At 36.1% G+C, this 16756-nt stretch overlaps 1 long non-coding RNA gene across 1 annotated transcript; it reads right to left on the bottom strand.

Annotated features, from left to right (window-relative positions):
• Nucleotides 1-207: 207 nt before the first annotated feature.
• Nucleotides 208-16227, bottom strand: LOC136292986 (uncharacterized). Its single transcript, XR_010722036.1, has 4 exons — nucleotides 16174-16227; nucleotides 5704-5885; nucleotides 2934-3077; nucleotides 208-490 (listed from the first exon to the last, which is right to left on the bottom strand). It is a non-coding gene; the product is annotated as an uncharacterized lncRNA (long non-coding RNA).
• Nucleotides 16228-16756: the final 529 nt, after the last annotated feature.

Genomic DNA, 16756 nt, shown 5'->3' with positions numbered 1-16756 from the left:
CGTAGGAGAGACACTAGAAAAGTTGGGCCCTCAGACTTTTGATACACAACAACATAAATGGATAACAAAGGTTTCTATAACGAAAGTCATGTTTCACTGCTTGACAAGACTATTTGCTTTGAAGCAGATTTAAGCTTGTCACCAACATAAGGAGAAAAGATTGGGTGTTTTTCCCACACAGAGACCAAATATATTACTGCCAATGTGTAGGTTTATTCACTTTAATTATTGTTTTCATACTTCTCTCATAAAATGCATGTCAGTGGTAGTCAGAGAGTGTGATGGTGGAAACTAATAATTGTTAATGTATTTCATTAAATATTTAGAACTGAGCGGTATCGATTAAAACGGCAATACGTAGGTGAGCAGTTCTGGCAGTTTGAGCTCCAACAGCTCCCTCTTGCGATTGAAGTGTCAAAGCTCCCTTGCTTAAACCGTGCAACATTTGGGTGTCAGGCTGAGTTTATCCGCACTCTTTCTACACACAATACTATTTAAAAAAAAAAAAAAAAAGAGAGAGAGAGAGAGAAAGAGACGTAGCCTTAGCTGCAAATAGTGACGATATATATTTTTTACACAAAACATTACAATTTAGTTCAATAAGCAAAATTTTTAAACAAATTTAATCAGGAAAAGTAGGGCAATTTCCCCAATAATTTAAGAAATATAACTCACCTAAAAATTCTTTTATAGTGTAGGAGTTTGTTCAGTTACCTTATATTATATAGCTAATTTGATAGACAGGGAAGATAGAAATTTATTTCAGGAAACAAGCATATTCCCAGAAAGCTGCACTTATAGAACTGAAAATAATCAGTGCCTGGTTTTTACATAGTGCATAAAAACAGTCCTAAATACATCCTCTAATTCAAAACAATCAGTGACCCACTAAAAATAGCTGCAAAGCAACATTATTGTTTGCTACAGAAAAGAATATTCCAGCATTAAATCTGATTATGTTTCTATTTTTTTGTCCCTGATCTGTATTTGAGAATATTGGGAATAAAATTACCTTTTGCAAATAATTAGATGTTCCAGAACTTTTTGGTTTATAAACAGATGGATAGAAAACTGGTTTATTATCAGAGAAGTCGCTGATGCATTGCCTATTAGTGCATCCAGCAAAAATAAGCCAAATTTGCTATTAGTTACAAGACTAGTACTAAACCAATAAAAATATAAGGCCTAAAATTTATGTGTAGCAAGAATCTCACTACAATCAAATAACAAGTAAACACTGTAAAGGAGTAAATACAATACTTTTAAACACGTAACATTCATTTATATTTAGAAGACAGTTGGAAGAAAGGGTGTTTTAATTTAAGATCACTTGACAAAGTTGCCCCCAAGGATCTGAATGAAATAAAATATTGTAACTCGATTTTTTCTCCCCTAAAACTTCCAATAAGTACACAGAAATATTAAGATATGGTCAATTTATCTTAGCAACATCTTGATCACTCAGCCCAGATCCCACCCCTTCAGAATGACAACATAAATTGCTCAGAAATCACAAAGTGAAGGAAACAACACTTTAAACTATGGATAGTATTCTTAGTGCACACTCCTTTTTGTTTCTCATTTCTTAAGTTCCTGCAGAGATTTAAAAAACACAGATAGGCAAAACAGGTCCATCCCCTCTTAGTAATCGGTGTCTACAGAATAGCCCCATTTTGTTAAGCTCTTGAAGACTAGAAAAAAAAAAAGTACTCATCTGCTTATATCAAATTCATACTTTGGATTACCTTGCTTGGTCACCTGACATTTTTTCTTTTGGTCTGGAAGCCCCCAGTTCACTGCACTATTATTAACAATAACAGCCAGAGTATGGGGGCTATATGAAAATAAGTATTCTCATTAATGACTTTGCAAGGCATACTGACATTTCATTAAAATGCTTTTATAACAAACTTTTGTTAATCTTTGTCTTTAAAATGAAACCTTTACACCTAAAGCATCTAAGAAATCATATTACATAAGACAAAAAAAATGCTAATTGAATCAAAAAATTTATAAGCCTTATGAACTATTATATGATTCCTGATGCACAGAACATTTTTCTTTTTTTTTTCTTAAGATATAATCATCAAAACAATGACAAATGAAAGACTCAGAAAAGGTTATGACTTGACAAAGTAACATTTTTAAAACTTGGACACCAATCAAATTGATATAAGCATCAGTGATGCAACACTTTCTGACACTAAAGTCTTTACCACTGTCTAAAACATATAGAATAGCCTATTGTGATTCCTTAATGTCAACTTTTGTTCATAAACTCTTTCATAAAAGTGAAACAGGGAAAAATGATTTAAAGCAGTTCAATTTGTCTATTTACCTTAATCTCTAACTATTCCCATATGTCTTAGATACATGATGTATGACATGCCATAAAACCAATTTTTCAAAGATCTACAAGACAGAAAAAAGTCAGGCTTCTAACATTTTATGCACTGAACTTTCATAGACAGCTGGCAAAACAAAACACTTCTAGGCTTCAGAAAAAGCTGAAAGGTTTTATTTGCATCTCTTAAATAAGATACAGTTAAAATATTTCATCATACACACAACCTCAAGGGAGGAAGGTCTTCTTAAAAATCTGAATTAAACCAAAAAGTTGATGGATGATATTTTAATAGGACAAGTAGACTTTTATTTAAGAGGCAAATGCTAGAGCTGCGTGCTCATTTCTGAAAGCCAGCCTGTGACACTGTACATTTAAAATCACAAGTGGTGCAATCTCACTTTATGGTCATATGCATAACTCAAGGCACTGAGTGCAATGACTTTTTCCAAGTATTTATTAGCAATGTTCACTTTAATATGCATCAGTCTGAAGCACAGGGCAAGGCAGCACACATTTAGCAAGATTTTCACTAGCAACTTAGAAAACAAGAAACACACTGCACAATAAAAGTGTCTGTCTGACTCACCTAGAATTTGGAAGTAGACCGGAGGAAAGTGATGTGTCAATTATCAGAAAGTTTTGGTGCATCCATGTTGCAGCGTAAGATCCATTTGGGCATAGGGAGTAGGCAGGGTCCCAGGTGGGATTATTAAGAAAATTAACACAGCCACTATAAAAAAAAAAATTAAATTAAAGCATAGGAAAAAAGGATAGATTGTAACAAGTTTAGTTTATATAATAAAATTAATTTATAATCCTGTGTAAGACATATAATCTTCAATTTATATTTTTAAAATTTTATGCACACTTTTTGTTTCAATTTGAAATTTTTAAATAAACATCTCTTTTAAAAGGCAGAAAGGTTTCTCATACCAAGACAGTTTCTCCTATCATCAGGAGCTAAAGGTTTTTACAAAGTCTAGAAACACATTTTCTATAATTTGGTATTGTTATGCATTTAAAAAACATTTGGTATCAGGTAGAGATACCTGACAATGAGGAGGAGTGCGCATAAATATTCTAAGACTGCTGTTTCAGAAACTTCACTGTCATGAAATATGTTTCTGCTAAAAAGACCAAGAAGGTTGTATATTGAAATAGCAGAAAAAACAAACATGAATATCTCAAACTTACATCTATAAACAAAGAAAAATAGTTTTAAAACAGAATATAAATTTGTACAAATATATTATAAATCTTAGGATTAAAATGGCTGGTTTTAGACTTCAAACGAGATTGAGAAACAGACTGCAGATCATGTATACAATGTAGGGTCAATGCCGTATTGAATTTCTAGACCATTTTCAGACTACCTTCTGGCAATGGAAGCATTTTGACCACTGACACTTCCTATGGGTATATCTGACTATCCTGGTACAATGCACCATTCCCCATTATTGAATCTACAACAAACTGCTGTAGGTTATTCATTGATTGAGTGTTTAAGTGTATTCTTTGGGAGCAAACGGAGAACAAAATCTGTAAACAATCACATACACAAAATCAGCAGAATTCTTCACTTGGACATGGTTTTCAGTTTCAGCACCTAATTATCTGTATTATTTGATAGAAGCTCTGTCACTTTAAATAAAGATGCATAGGAATTTGCACTTAAAATTATGCCAAGCTACAACGTGGAGTTGCACATTTTCTCTCAAAGATTAAGCCATCATTGGCCAATATGACTACATGGGCACATAAGGTTTAAGTACATCTGCCTACTTTACTGCTAACATCTTTATCTAGATCAATTACAATATGCACTACCACTGTTAAATAACCAATATAGATGCAGACTGCAGATCTATAATATTCCTAATGGAGTTAGAACAGATATTAAGAGCTCCATTTTCATAAGCTCAAGCAATAATCATGTGTGCTTCTACGCCTGTGCATTTCTTCAATCAAGCTGTATTTTGATACCACAGGAAAATGTTCCTTTTTCTCCTTTAACCTGTGCAAAACACTGTCATTTATATATAGCTCCAAGTTCATTTGTACAGTTTGTCTGACACTGTATATTTATAGAAATTGCCCAAATGAGCTCCTCATACAGTACTAGAGAACTAAAACCATAAGAAAGACATTTGAAGCTTATTTCATCATAATTTCCACCTTTGATTTGACAAACAAAAAACAAAATAAAGGGATCATCCTGAAAATAGGTACAAGTTATAAGTCTTCACCTTGAGAAAACTGTACGTGTCACTGCAATACAAAAGCACGGTAGAAGATTTACATTTCTTACAAATAAATATTTAAGATTAATTTTACCATTAATCTACAAAGAAGTTCTATTATTCCCTCCCATTCTCACTGGAAAATGACAACTACAATATACTTTTTATTTCAAACTAGCCTCTAAACAGTGCGAACACAGGAGTCTCAGCCATGTAAAGCTCTTTTCATCCAGATAGCAAAGGTTTGACTGTCCTCCAAAGAGCTCAAAGTTGAGTAGTTTGGAGCAAAACATACATGTTGAGAATAACATTCTGTTCAATGAACAGAACTTCATTATGATTCAGTTACATTAAATCATTGAAGAAGAATGAAAACCTGCACCCCTGCTCACAAAGATATCGGACTGTATGCTCAGTATAGACTGTTAAAAAAATCTTATCTGTCTGTACACAACTTAGGTATGCAATATGCACAGGCAAAAATATGTATGAGTAAAGCACAGCATGACTTCATAAGTATTCAAGCATTTTAGGTGCTCTTGTACTGCTAGTCACAGCATCAGAATATTCTGAGTTGGAAAAGGCCCACAAGGATCATCGAATGGCCCATGTGGTGACCAAACCTGTAACCTTGGCATTATCAACAGCACGGTGTAACTTAGTGAGACAACCTCAGCCCAGCAATGATCTCCTCTTCCTACTGGAACCCAGACACAGGTAGCTGTATTCCGATTTCAGGTTTAGTGAGATCTTCACCAGGGTTCCCTTGGAGAAAACCTTAAGTCCACAGTAAATCCAGAAGGACTCCATTGACATTCAGGGAACAAGACTGCAAGTTGCACCATGGAGAGCATCCACATTGCAACTCAGGCACTCGCAATAGGAGCTTTTGAGCAGAAGCTCAAGTGTGTTAATAAATTGTGGCAAGGTATCAATTTCCTCTTCTGTCTGACTAAGTTCAAATTCATACTTCTTACCTCCCCAGGGGACAGCTCAGCCATCTGCCAGTAAACCCAGCCTATCATTTCCCTTCCATTTCAGTAAAGCGTACTCACACACTTGCTGGTTGGTTGCAGGACAGGACAGATTCTTGTTTGGAAATCCAGCAGTACCAACCTTTAGATGTTTGCTTAACTTCATAAATTCACTGAGGAATGAGATCAAGTTGCACTCCATTACAGGTATTTTTTGCAGAAATCCTGGAATATTTTGTCTGGTCTGTAGCTGACACTTCAGTAATGTGTAGATTTCTCTTAGTGTATCTTCTGGTCAAATGCAGGTATGTCAAATGCCCAAGACTGAAACGACATCAAATATCTACATTTTGACACAGCCTACACTTAAATTGGCAACAGCCCATAATCCCAGGGCATCTCAAATATTAAAAGGAATCTGATCACATTAGCTTTCTTGAGATGTGATGATTGGTACAGCCAGAGTAGCCACAGATAATATGGTTTCACTTTTTTAGGCTGCAGTTCAGGTATTTCTTCACAACATTAATTGGACTATGGAGTCTAAGACGCTTGTTCTTTTTCTAAATACACCCAGAAGCATCTCATTCTTGAACACTGAACAACCATGTATTCATACAGCTCACTGGGAAGCTGCTTTTATGAATGAGATTTCACATTCTTCATATGAAACCATTAATGGATAAAACAAAAACAGTCCCTGGAACTAGGAGCAGAGCACAGATTTCCCATTCCCAGCAGGATACCCCATCAGGAATCCTGCTTATTCCCTTCAGGCTAATTCTTTTTCCTCCGAAGAGGGAACAAAACAGCAACCTAGATATAGTATAATAGTGAGGCCTCTCACTGAAAAAGGAGACATGGCATCTGATGTAGGTTCAAGTCTCTGGCAGTCAGACTGATGCTTCCTCTGCTGAGCACCTCACACCAATGAAAGAAATTCCTTTCAAAAAAAGAATATCATGTTTTGCTTTTTGTAAAGAAACAGGTCCCAGGATCAAACACTAAGAGAAAACTTAAGGCTATAAATATCACATAAAGGTATATGTTCAAGGTCTGAAAAATTAATGCAGTGCTTCAATACTGCTTGTAATCAGGATTTCTTATTGACTGATTTAGATAATCACCTTATAGGTGTCTTTAAATAAAAGAAACAGGATGATCTGATGGTTCATGTTCTCAGTAAATCGTAGAGGTTTTGTGTCACAAATAAGACCCCTAACTGTCAGGTATTTCCACATCCACTGTTGTAACAGCTGTACTGTGCCCTTTAGGGGCATATATACCTGCAGGTCCAAACATACAATTGTGTGGACTGTAAAGAAGACTTGGAAGCACTTTAAATTTCACCTCAAATCCCTTGTGACTGACTGACTCCATGTTAATTCTGTTATGTCACAGGGCTTGCTTTGGGAGCCTTTGGAAATGAGGATTCATGTCATCATGCAAATTTTTGCAATACTTCAAAGTAAAGCAATCACAAAAACAACTATAACAAGAAAAGTAAAAGATGTGAGCTCTGTTTTTATGGGGTTTGGGGTGTTTTTTGATTTTCTTTAATCAATCTTCTATAGCACTGGTACCTATGCTTTCTTTATAAGTTCATCTTATAAGGCTGGGTAAATCTAACAACAGTATTCTTTTTTAAAGTCACCCTAGAGTTTTGTATTTTAGCTGGTAGGTGAAAAAAAAATTAATTTCTTCATCTGCATATTAAACACATACAACAAAGCAAACTATATTCATAAAGAATTTTTCCTTTGGGATGAGCTGACTGCACATCCTATCCCCAAATGATATTAACATGAAAACTAGGATATTCAGCACCTTCCTTCACAAAAACCTTTTATGTTCAGTTTCCTATGGTGAGGAAGACATCAAGACAACATGCAATCACTTTGTCACCGTTTCAGTTTAAATGTGGTCAAGACTTTAGCTGAAAAGTTTCAGAAGTGGGGCTTAGTCATCTGACATTTTATTCCTCAAGTCAAGATGCTGATTTGCTTAAAAAAAGTGGCTCTGCTGCAATAGTAATTCTAAAGTTACTTTGTTTTAAAAAGAAGGGTCATAGGGACTGCCTTATATGAGGTTACATCAAAAGGGATACATGAAAGATGTCTAAGCATATTTAGATGAGCAAGTTGAAAACAGGGATGCAGCACTTGCCATTACAGCTGTGCTGGAAAGAGCTCACGGCCAGCAAGTGGAAAGGCTTGAGACTGCACACACTACATGAGCTCTGCACCCTGATGCATATGTATTACAGCACAGTTTTGAAATACAGTCTCTGTCTATTCCAGTCATAATATGCACTTTCTATAGGCAAACAAATGCAGCATATTATGCTACGTATTCCAGGCAAAGAAAGTATTCTAAAACTTCCAAAATATACATGTAAAATACAGAATGTCATCTTAGAAAACAGAAAAACAAGTGCAACAACTTTTATGCTTTCATTCTCACAAATGCCTATTTACCTGCTCCCACCTGTTTTGTGGTGTCTAAAGGAGCCCTCACTGACAGTTGAAAAGAAATTTGTTCCATGGCTGCTACCTAAGTCCATAAGCTTGCCAGGGCACAAAAAGACTTACATCTTCAGGGAATACTACTGTCAAAAATACGTTACTAGGACCATGCCAGGCTATATCAAATGTGTTAGTAGGCACTGTTTTAGAAGCTATGGGGTAAAGGAGAAGTTTGCTTTTCAGAAATAGTTTTAGTCAAGAGGAAGAACAATTTCTCACTTTCATTTTTTGGGATGACAAAATGCATGAAACAGAAAAAATTCTTTGAAGATTATTTAGGTCTACCTTAACTTCACAGTACCTGAAAATTATTAACCACCATCTAAACCTTTCTAGCAAAGAAAGGTTTTCAGTACAATTATCCTGACTCAGAATTTTCTCTATTCTGTAAAATTCTGTAATAAGAAGGGCCGAAGGATTTTTTTTTTTCCCAACACAATGTTACTACTTTTAAGAAGCAATTTAAGGTGAAATGGCAGAAGGAGGCAGGACTTGGTTAATCACAGACTCGTTTAGGTGATCTAGATGATTTTTAAGGTCTCTTCCAACCCAAGCCATCTTATGAGTTACGTTGGGAAAAAAAATTTAAGAGCATAGTGTTCAACTGTTAACCTAACACTGTCAAGTCCACCATTAAAAATGATGATTGATAGATAGATAGATAGATAGATAGATGGATAGATATAGTCTGGTTCTCTTTGAAAAACTGTTGAAGTCTAGCTTTTACGACATAAGACCTACGAATTAAGTACTACTAAATGTCAGAGTCTTGTACCAGGAAACCTAAAGAGAAAAAAACTTCTCAGAAACAGCCTTTTGAATGGACCCACACCAAAAAGAACAATTTCCTCCTCAAAAAAAAAAAAATTTGAAGGGAAAACCTGACACTTAAAAGGAAATATTTCTGTATTTTTTAAACTTTATTGTTTGCAATTAGATTTTCTGGGTACAAGACAGTCACTTAATAAAAGACTCTTTTCCACATTAAAAGTTCGTTATTTTTGCATCAGGATTTATTCAAAAGGCCCAAAACAGAAGAAACGTAATTGTATATCTCTAAGTGGTAAAAAAGGAGAAAAGTAATATTAGAAGCTAGGTTATTACTACTGAATGCAAGTAAGTGACTTTTGAAGATGCTATATTTCTTTTGTATAGAGTATAAATGAGGTGAGTTCCTTTTTTATACATCACATTATTAGAAAATAACTGTTGATCTAGAACGGCTGGAAAAAATTAGTTATTGACACATCAGTTTAGAAAAAGCTTAACACAGAAGGACAAGGAAAGGGTTGCATATTTAACATTAGCATAACAGAGCGACATTTATCGCAAATTTAATTACCTAATATGCATGTTCGAAAGTTGTCTGAAAGTAATCACTGACAACTTATTGTAGTGACAGAAAAATTAACAGCTCCAATTGCCAAGGATGCCAGAGGCTGGCAGAGGCAATGCTTACTGCTGTCAGAACGAAGGAGGGAGCTGGTATTAACACTGGCACATTTTGGCTAAATAGAGTAGTATTAATGCTGAGGTAACTGGTGCAGATGGTACATAAATATTTCTGATGGAAGACAACACCTACAAATAGTAGGTGATAGACCCTGAAGAAATTTCTCTTCTTTCTTCTAATAGTCCTGCTACTTCCAAGTTAGAAAGAAAAAGCCAAGTATGTCTAATGTAGTGGGAAATCCAGAAGATAAATATAAAGCCACCTGCCTGCTGCCCACAAAATTGACCCTTTACTAACATATGAGAAAATAGTAAAAATAAATGGACTTTGCCTGGAGTCAGCTGAATGCAAGAGGTAAGCAGGGAGGGTTGTGATTGATAAAAGATACAACACTTGGAAGCCTTGGAGCAGAGAGACTAATCCATGAAATACAAACCAGAAAAGCATCCCAGACCAGACTGCATGTTCCTCCCAAGGACAGGAGCTGTATAAACTTTCTCCAAATTTTTTTAAGAGAAATGGCCCTAATAAAGATATTTATATTGTTGTCACAGAGGTATCTGCCACGTAAGTGCCACCAGTTGCCAAATTAGCTTAATCAAGACTAAAAGGCAATGCAGGACTTAGCAAGAGCTATTTCAATTTCCCGCAAAGACACTTGAGTGCTTCTGCAGTGATGTCAGCTAAAATGCATTTAAAATTAAACATAAACTTGAAATTATATACATACTACTAAGCAGAAGAAGTCAAATTTAATTATGCTTGGCCTCCCGATTCAAATATTGCTTCCATACATCAGATAATACAATTCAGAAATAAGAAGTTTAGACTGTGATTATATTTACCCCACATATATAGTTGCAAATATTTCACCAGAACTGTTTATATAGAAGTGTGGTTGCTGTCACAATAATTTATCCTTATCTATTGATTTCATTGTCTAGATAGTCTCCAAATGTGAAGGCATAAGATGACATCCACAATCTTAGAACAGGGATGTCTTGCTCTCCTCTCCACTGACTAGGATATACAGTTATCCATATTAGGATTACAGAAATGAACAAGGGTTGCATGGCACAATCTCTCCTTGCCTTGTTTTATTTATAGCTGTAGTATAAATCAGGTCATCTCTTCTCCAAGACAAAGGTGTAGAAGAGCCCATCTCAGATTTCCTTAATTCAGGAAATTAAATCAGAGTCCTTTATATCCCACCAGCCTCCAGCAAAAGCGAGCCCATAAGGGATGAACAGTAAATTTACAAATCAGAAGTGTGTTTGATTCCTTCAGAATCTCAGCTAGCCGCTGTCACTTAGAAGAAAAGAAAATGGCTTATAAGTGATCTGCTGCACAGCAGGACTTTAGTTGTGGTAACTTACCACCTGCTCCCTGAGAGCAACTCACCCCTGCTGTGCTCAGGGAGTCTCCTAGCAGAAGCAAACTCTGCCCTGAGTAGTTACTGTTAAAATTAAACAGCTCCTTAACTAATGACGGGACCTCGAGCACCCAACCCATTTTAAACTTACAGGACAGTCACTTCAAAAGCTGTTTAAAGCACACTGAATTTCTGATCAACATACTGTTTTTCTCCACACAAGCACAACTGCAAAGGGAGCATTTGTTTGAAATTGATCCCCCAGTGCAAGTTTTAATGTGCTGTTAAACTCAGCCATTTAAACCAGAACCAGTGAAATAAAACTCTGATGACTCTTAAAGATTTTAAAATTAATGCTGGAGGAAATTACCTTGCCTAGTCATGCCTACTTTTATTAGTACCCTGCAGTTGTGTTTCATTTTGGATGTGGCAAAAGTATGATTTGAAAGTCAAGAAGGCAACTCCTTGCATTTTGTATTTAATTATTGAACACAGAACAATGCTAAAGCTGCATTTCCAAAGTTTGAGCTGTCGTGATTTGCAAGTTTTACTTAACAAAACTGCAATCTAGCAGTAAAACATTGTGTCTTATCATGATCAGGCTGAAAAATATCATGTGTCTTTTATATTATGTATGTGTAATAATCATTATACCAGCATTGTAGAATTTGACAAGTTACCTATTCTTTTCTTATTTTTAGATAACAATTTTAATACAGTGAAACACATTTCAATAGGCTCCACTGATTATACACATGGGGTACAAACTTTGGTATTATTCCTGGTGTGTTACATTCAATTTTTATTGTAGTATGGGGTTTTAAAGAGAAAGCCAGTTTCAGCTTATAGTGAAGTTGGTTTTATTTATAAGGCTACAGCATACAGGGAATTCATTAGCAAAACGGCAAAACAAACTAGACCAACTGGGTTAGAGAAGTTCTAAAACATTTATCAAGGTCTTCAGATGAGCTGTACTCCCTTGGCACATCCCAGCACACCACACGGACTTCTGCCCAACTCTGCTCGTGAACCCTACACAGCTACACTCTTGTGCAAATGTTTCAGTGCCCAATTATTAACTACACAGATCAAAAGATATTCAATACACAAATCTAACTTGAAATTAATACAACCTGCTGCTTATTTACACCTGCCTTTAAATGCAAAGCTATGCTAAATGAAGCAATTTTTAATCATCTCCCATATATTCTCATCCTTTCCCTACCCACTAATGTAAGCCTCCAGGAAATTTCTTATCAAAATATACACGGACGAAACAGCAAGAGGCTGGTGGAAGTCTGAACAACAGAACATTGAACAATTTTTATTTTAACATTATTAAATAGAAAAATCACACAAGAATGGCATTTGCTGCTCCACGATTATATTTTGACGGCAGTTCACAAGAAAAACCACTGGAGGAAACAGAGTAGCAGCAGAAAACATCTAAATATTTCCTGAACACTTTTTCTTCCTTTCATGGCAATAATGAAAGAAAAAAAAATTAGAGAAAATGGTAGCAAACATTTTTTAAAAGTGGTTTGAGCTCTTATTAAAGAAACATGAGACAAATAGAAAAAAATGCTCCAAGATATGCAATATCTTCATCATGAAACAATACATACTGATATTCAAACTTGAACTATGAATTACGCAGGACTCCTTTCAACTATTTATATCTGTGCCTGTGTTTGGCACAAGGTGGACACTTCTATAGAGAGAAGTAAATGGTTTCTGCCTGAGTCTATGCTTTGCCCTCTCTAGCCCATGCTCAATGTTTTTATAGTATTCAGCATCACCAAGCAGTAATTTTGGGAATAGTATTTTCCACAGATTTTCCATTTGTAAGCAGCAAAAATACATTTAGGAGGAGAAAGTGTAGTTACTGAAGCCATCTGGCCAGGGCATTGGCCTTAATTTTCTTCCTCTTGCAAAGAGCTCCATGAAGACTTTGGTGACCACAGGTGGTTAAGGACCTTGAATTTACATCTTGTCTCAAAGACCTGAAAGATTGCTATGCAAGTATATATGAAAAAAAGAAAATCTTGCGCTGACAAAGGAGTAATTCTTATAGTTAAAGTTAAATGTTAAGGCAGACAGAAAAAGATCTCACACAATCTGATCCCTGGACTCCAACACAATGAGCAATTTTCATTAAGTCACTAAAGGAAATAACACCTGTAGATGTTTTAATTTTGTGGTACAGAAATTTTACATGTCTCCACTGCAGATTGGACCTTTGTCTGAATAAAGTAAGAACACCAGCAATTTATTAAATCCGGGATTTTGGGACGGGAGAAGAAACAGATGTAGAGAAAAATACAGAGCATGCTGCAATGCTAGTATTGTACACTTGAGCATATCCAATGAGGGCCAAAGAGGAAGGCAGTGGATGGTACTGATAAAAATTTATGTTTGTATTCAAAGCCCTTCCCTTGGAAACAGAGCAAAGTTGTGGGATTTTTTTAGTTGTTTTATTGCGTAAATAACATTCACCGGGCACAACACAGTGTTGCAATGCCCAGCCAACCTCTAAATGATAAACCAATTCACCCTGCTGATCAATGGGCACTTGTCCCAGGACAGGGAAAGGGCATTCTTGTTCCAGACAAGAGAAAGGACTGAAAATCCATTGAAGTCTTCATTTCAAGGAGCAGCTGTCAAGCAATTCCTGACCCAAAACTCTAGTAGCATTAGTGACAAGAAAAGTTTTCTGTCAGTTCCCTCTGCGATCAACCCTTCCTCTCCCGGTAATCACACAATGCTGTACCTCTCAGCAGTACAGACAGGCGCCAGAGCTAATACTTACAAAGACAACTATAGCAGCTGAAGGAAGCAGGTGCCTTATGCAGAATTAATACACATTCTGAGAAAATGGTGAAGGTTGTATACATTTGGATATCCTGAGAAAATGGAAGTGCAGAATGAAACCTATTCCCTCAACATCTGGATCCATCTCAGAATATCAAAATCAGCTTTTTCTGCCTTCTTATCCCTCAAATCCTGTCCCTCACCAAAATTATTTAAATTCTGCTTAAACCATAAAGAAATCTTATGTCAGCTGAATATACAATAGCATCAGTCTTCGGCAAGACCTAAAAATTGTGCATATTCATGCAACTTCAGCCTTATTGTGGAACACTTTCATAAAGATTTGATGCAATCCATTTGCCTAATTTCAGCCTCTTGCTAATATTGAAGGTTTTTCCTCCCTCTTGCTGCTTGCTTTTATATCCTTGCCATGTCTAATATTTCATTGCGTGTAACTATAAAAGAAATTATTTTTTAACTCATCTCCAAAGTCCAAAGGTCAGTTTCTCCTACACATTTGCCCCCAACAAGATTCCTTTCTTCAGATAAAGTGCTCTTGGTTTCTTACCGTAAGTAACTAGGATTGGATAGGAAGGATGGCTAAACTAAAGTTTGCTATTCTTTATTCTGCTTTATTCTGAGTTTTTAAGTTCTTGAAGATAAAGTCTTTACTTCTCTAAATGTTTTGGTTTTTTTCCTTAGAAGCCATCAGGCTTATTACACAAAACATAATCCCACAATTCAAATACAATAGAAGCACTAGGAAAGTTTGTATCTTTATAAAGAAAGCCCTAGTCACACCTAAACAAAGAAAAATTGGCCCTGTTGAGCTAATAGAAACAGTCCATGCACTTGCTTATGTAGGTTTGGGGGTTTTCCCTTCTATATTCACATACTTCTGTACATAGCTTCAGTTAAACTTAAGTTTGCACTGCTTATCTCTTGGCATGAGAAAACATCTCTACACCACACTTTACGTGGAGTCCTGGACAGCAACTGACATACTTGGTCAATTTTTACATCTCCATTGACACACCATTAAAAAAGCATTTAATCATTCCCTCCTGGAGCCTGGCATAAGGCTCTCTCCGGTAACTCCAGGGCAATGCTGTAATTGTACTGCCAGTGGCGGGGCAACGCTTATTGATGTGAAGCTGTGCTAAGTTTTGCTATGTTTCTGTGCGATAGGTAAGTTTTTCTAGGATTCCTGCCATTGCAATGTGTAAGCATACACTTAAAAGCTCCTCTCTGTACTCCAAAAATAATGTTCATGCAACAATGAGAAGGAAACTGAAGAAAGCACTGAAAAGATATTAGAACAAGGTTGGGGATGCCAAAAGAAGCAGGAGCTGTGTTACCAGCCAGATTAGCAGAGCCAACAGGGAAGCTGCATAGAAGATAGAAGACATTAGATGTAATAAATTTCAAGTTTTTAAAAGTACAGGCAGAAAAAGTACAGTTTGATCAAAAACTAAAAAATAAATTTAAAAAAGGCCAAACACTTTAAAATATACCAGAGAGGGGAGACAATTTCAGAAGAAAACAAGAATAGTTAAACAGTGAAGGCTGTGGTGAACAAAAACTCCAAGGAAAGAAACCAAACCAACCAAAAAGAACAGCACATAGCAATTCTTTAGGGACACTAACAGTGTGACAGCCTTACCAGTTATAGACAGGATGTCTGGAAGCAAAATTTCCCTGAGCATATGCACAATAAAAACTGAAGAAAAATCTGAGTGTCCAAATATATTTATACAGCTTTGTGCACTTACAGTGGTGCTTCTGATATTCCACAGCTGTAAGAGAAGAGATGACCCTTCCTTGAAAATTTCACTTGGATGGACTACACATAATTGGATTATGAACAAAGTTGAGAAGCCAGAAACCAGCCAAAACACCTGAAGGAAGACTTCTGTTCTTGGAAACTGCTATGCTGAGAGCTATCAAAGCTTCATTTGATTAATTTGGAAGGGGAGGATGATGTAATCCCTCTAACAGTTTCTAAAACAATAGCACCAAAAAGGCAATCTACCCAAGCTCCAAAAACCCAAAAAGACCCTGTGGACCTACTCCACAAAAACCTTCTAACACATCAAAAATGCGGACAAAGAGGCTCTCACGCACTGCCTCACTTGCTTTCTGAACACCATGAGCAAACTAAGGGCACCTTGTAGATAGTCCTTTCTCACAGACACTTGGGACTTTCCTAACTCTTCTAGAAGACACATGGCTTCTCCAAAAATGCACTGGGCACATACTCAAGATTTAAGGAGTGCCTAGTACATCTGTATCCTAAGTTATCATCTTCAGGACTTCCTTAAAATTTCATTAAGATGTTACAACTTATACTAGGAGAAAATCACACATTAAGAAATGCACTCACAGTGAAAGATTCTATTTTTAAAGTAAAACCTATCACTGGAATCAAATATCCCACAAGTCATCCTTTACCTAATGGAAGCCAGCAATTGCAGAGCAGTCAAGAAAGAAGATGGCTGTTAATTGCAGTAACTACACCTGAAACTATTGGCTAAAATTATTTATACCGCTAACAAAGCTATCCACAGGTTCAGCTAATTCCTAACCAACAGTGTGAACCAAGAACTCATAAAAGGGATAGGAATATTGCTAATTACTGCAGAGTATTTTTTTGACAAAAAAAAAAACCATTCTATGTGTAACTTCACAGCCCTGAATTGAGAAAGGACTGAAGAAAGGAGTAAGAGACAAGACCACAACTAACATTTATAGCTCTACAGTGACTACAGTGTTTTGAGAATATTACAGTTTATTCACTAACCCTCTACCCCTAAATATTGCCCTAATGTTTCACAAATCCTAATTATCTGTCTCTCTCTCTGTGCCATGAAGGTTAGTGACCTTGTCACTCCTCTCCTTGTTAATACTTCCCCTTCGCTCCGCAGGTCCAATCACCTTTTCTTTCAAATTGCTTAATTGATTAACATAATCAAGTTAAGCTCAGAGCAATTGTTCTCCACCTATATTTAATTTTGAAGGGGTTTTGCTCCTATTT

Source organism: Chamaea fasciata, unplaced genomic scaffold (assembly GCF_029207755.1).
Source record: "Chamaea fasciata isolate MVZ Bird 193981 ecotype frontalis unplaced genomic scaffold, bChaFas1.0.hap1 SCAF_8, whole genome shotgun sequence".
NCBI lineage: Eukaryota > Metazoa > Chordata > Aves > Passeriformes > Sylviidae > Chamaea > Chamaea fasciata.
This window is presented reverse-complemented; position numbering and strand designations above follow the sequence as displayed.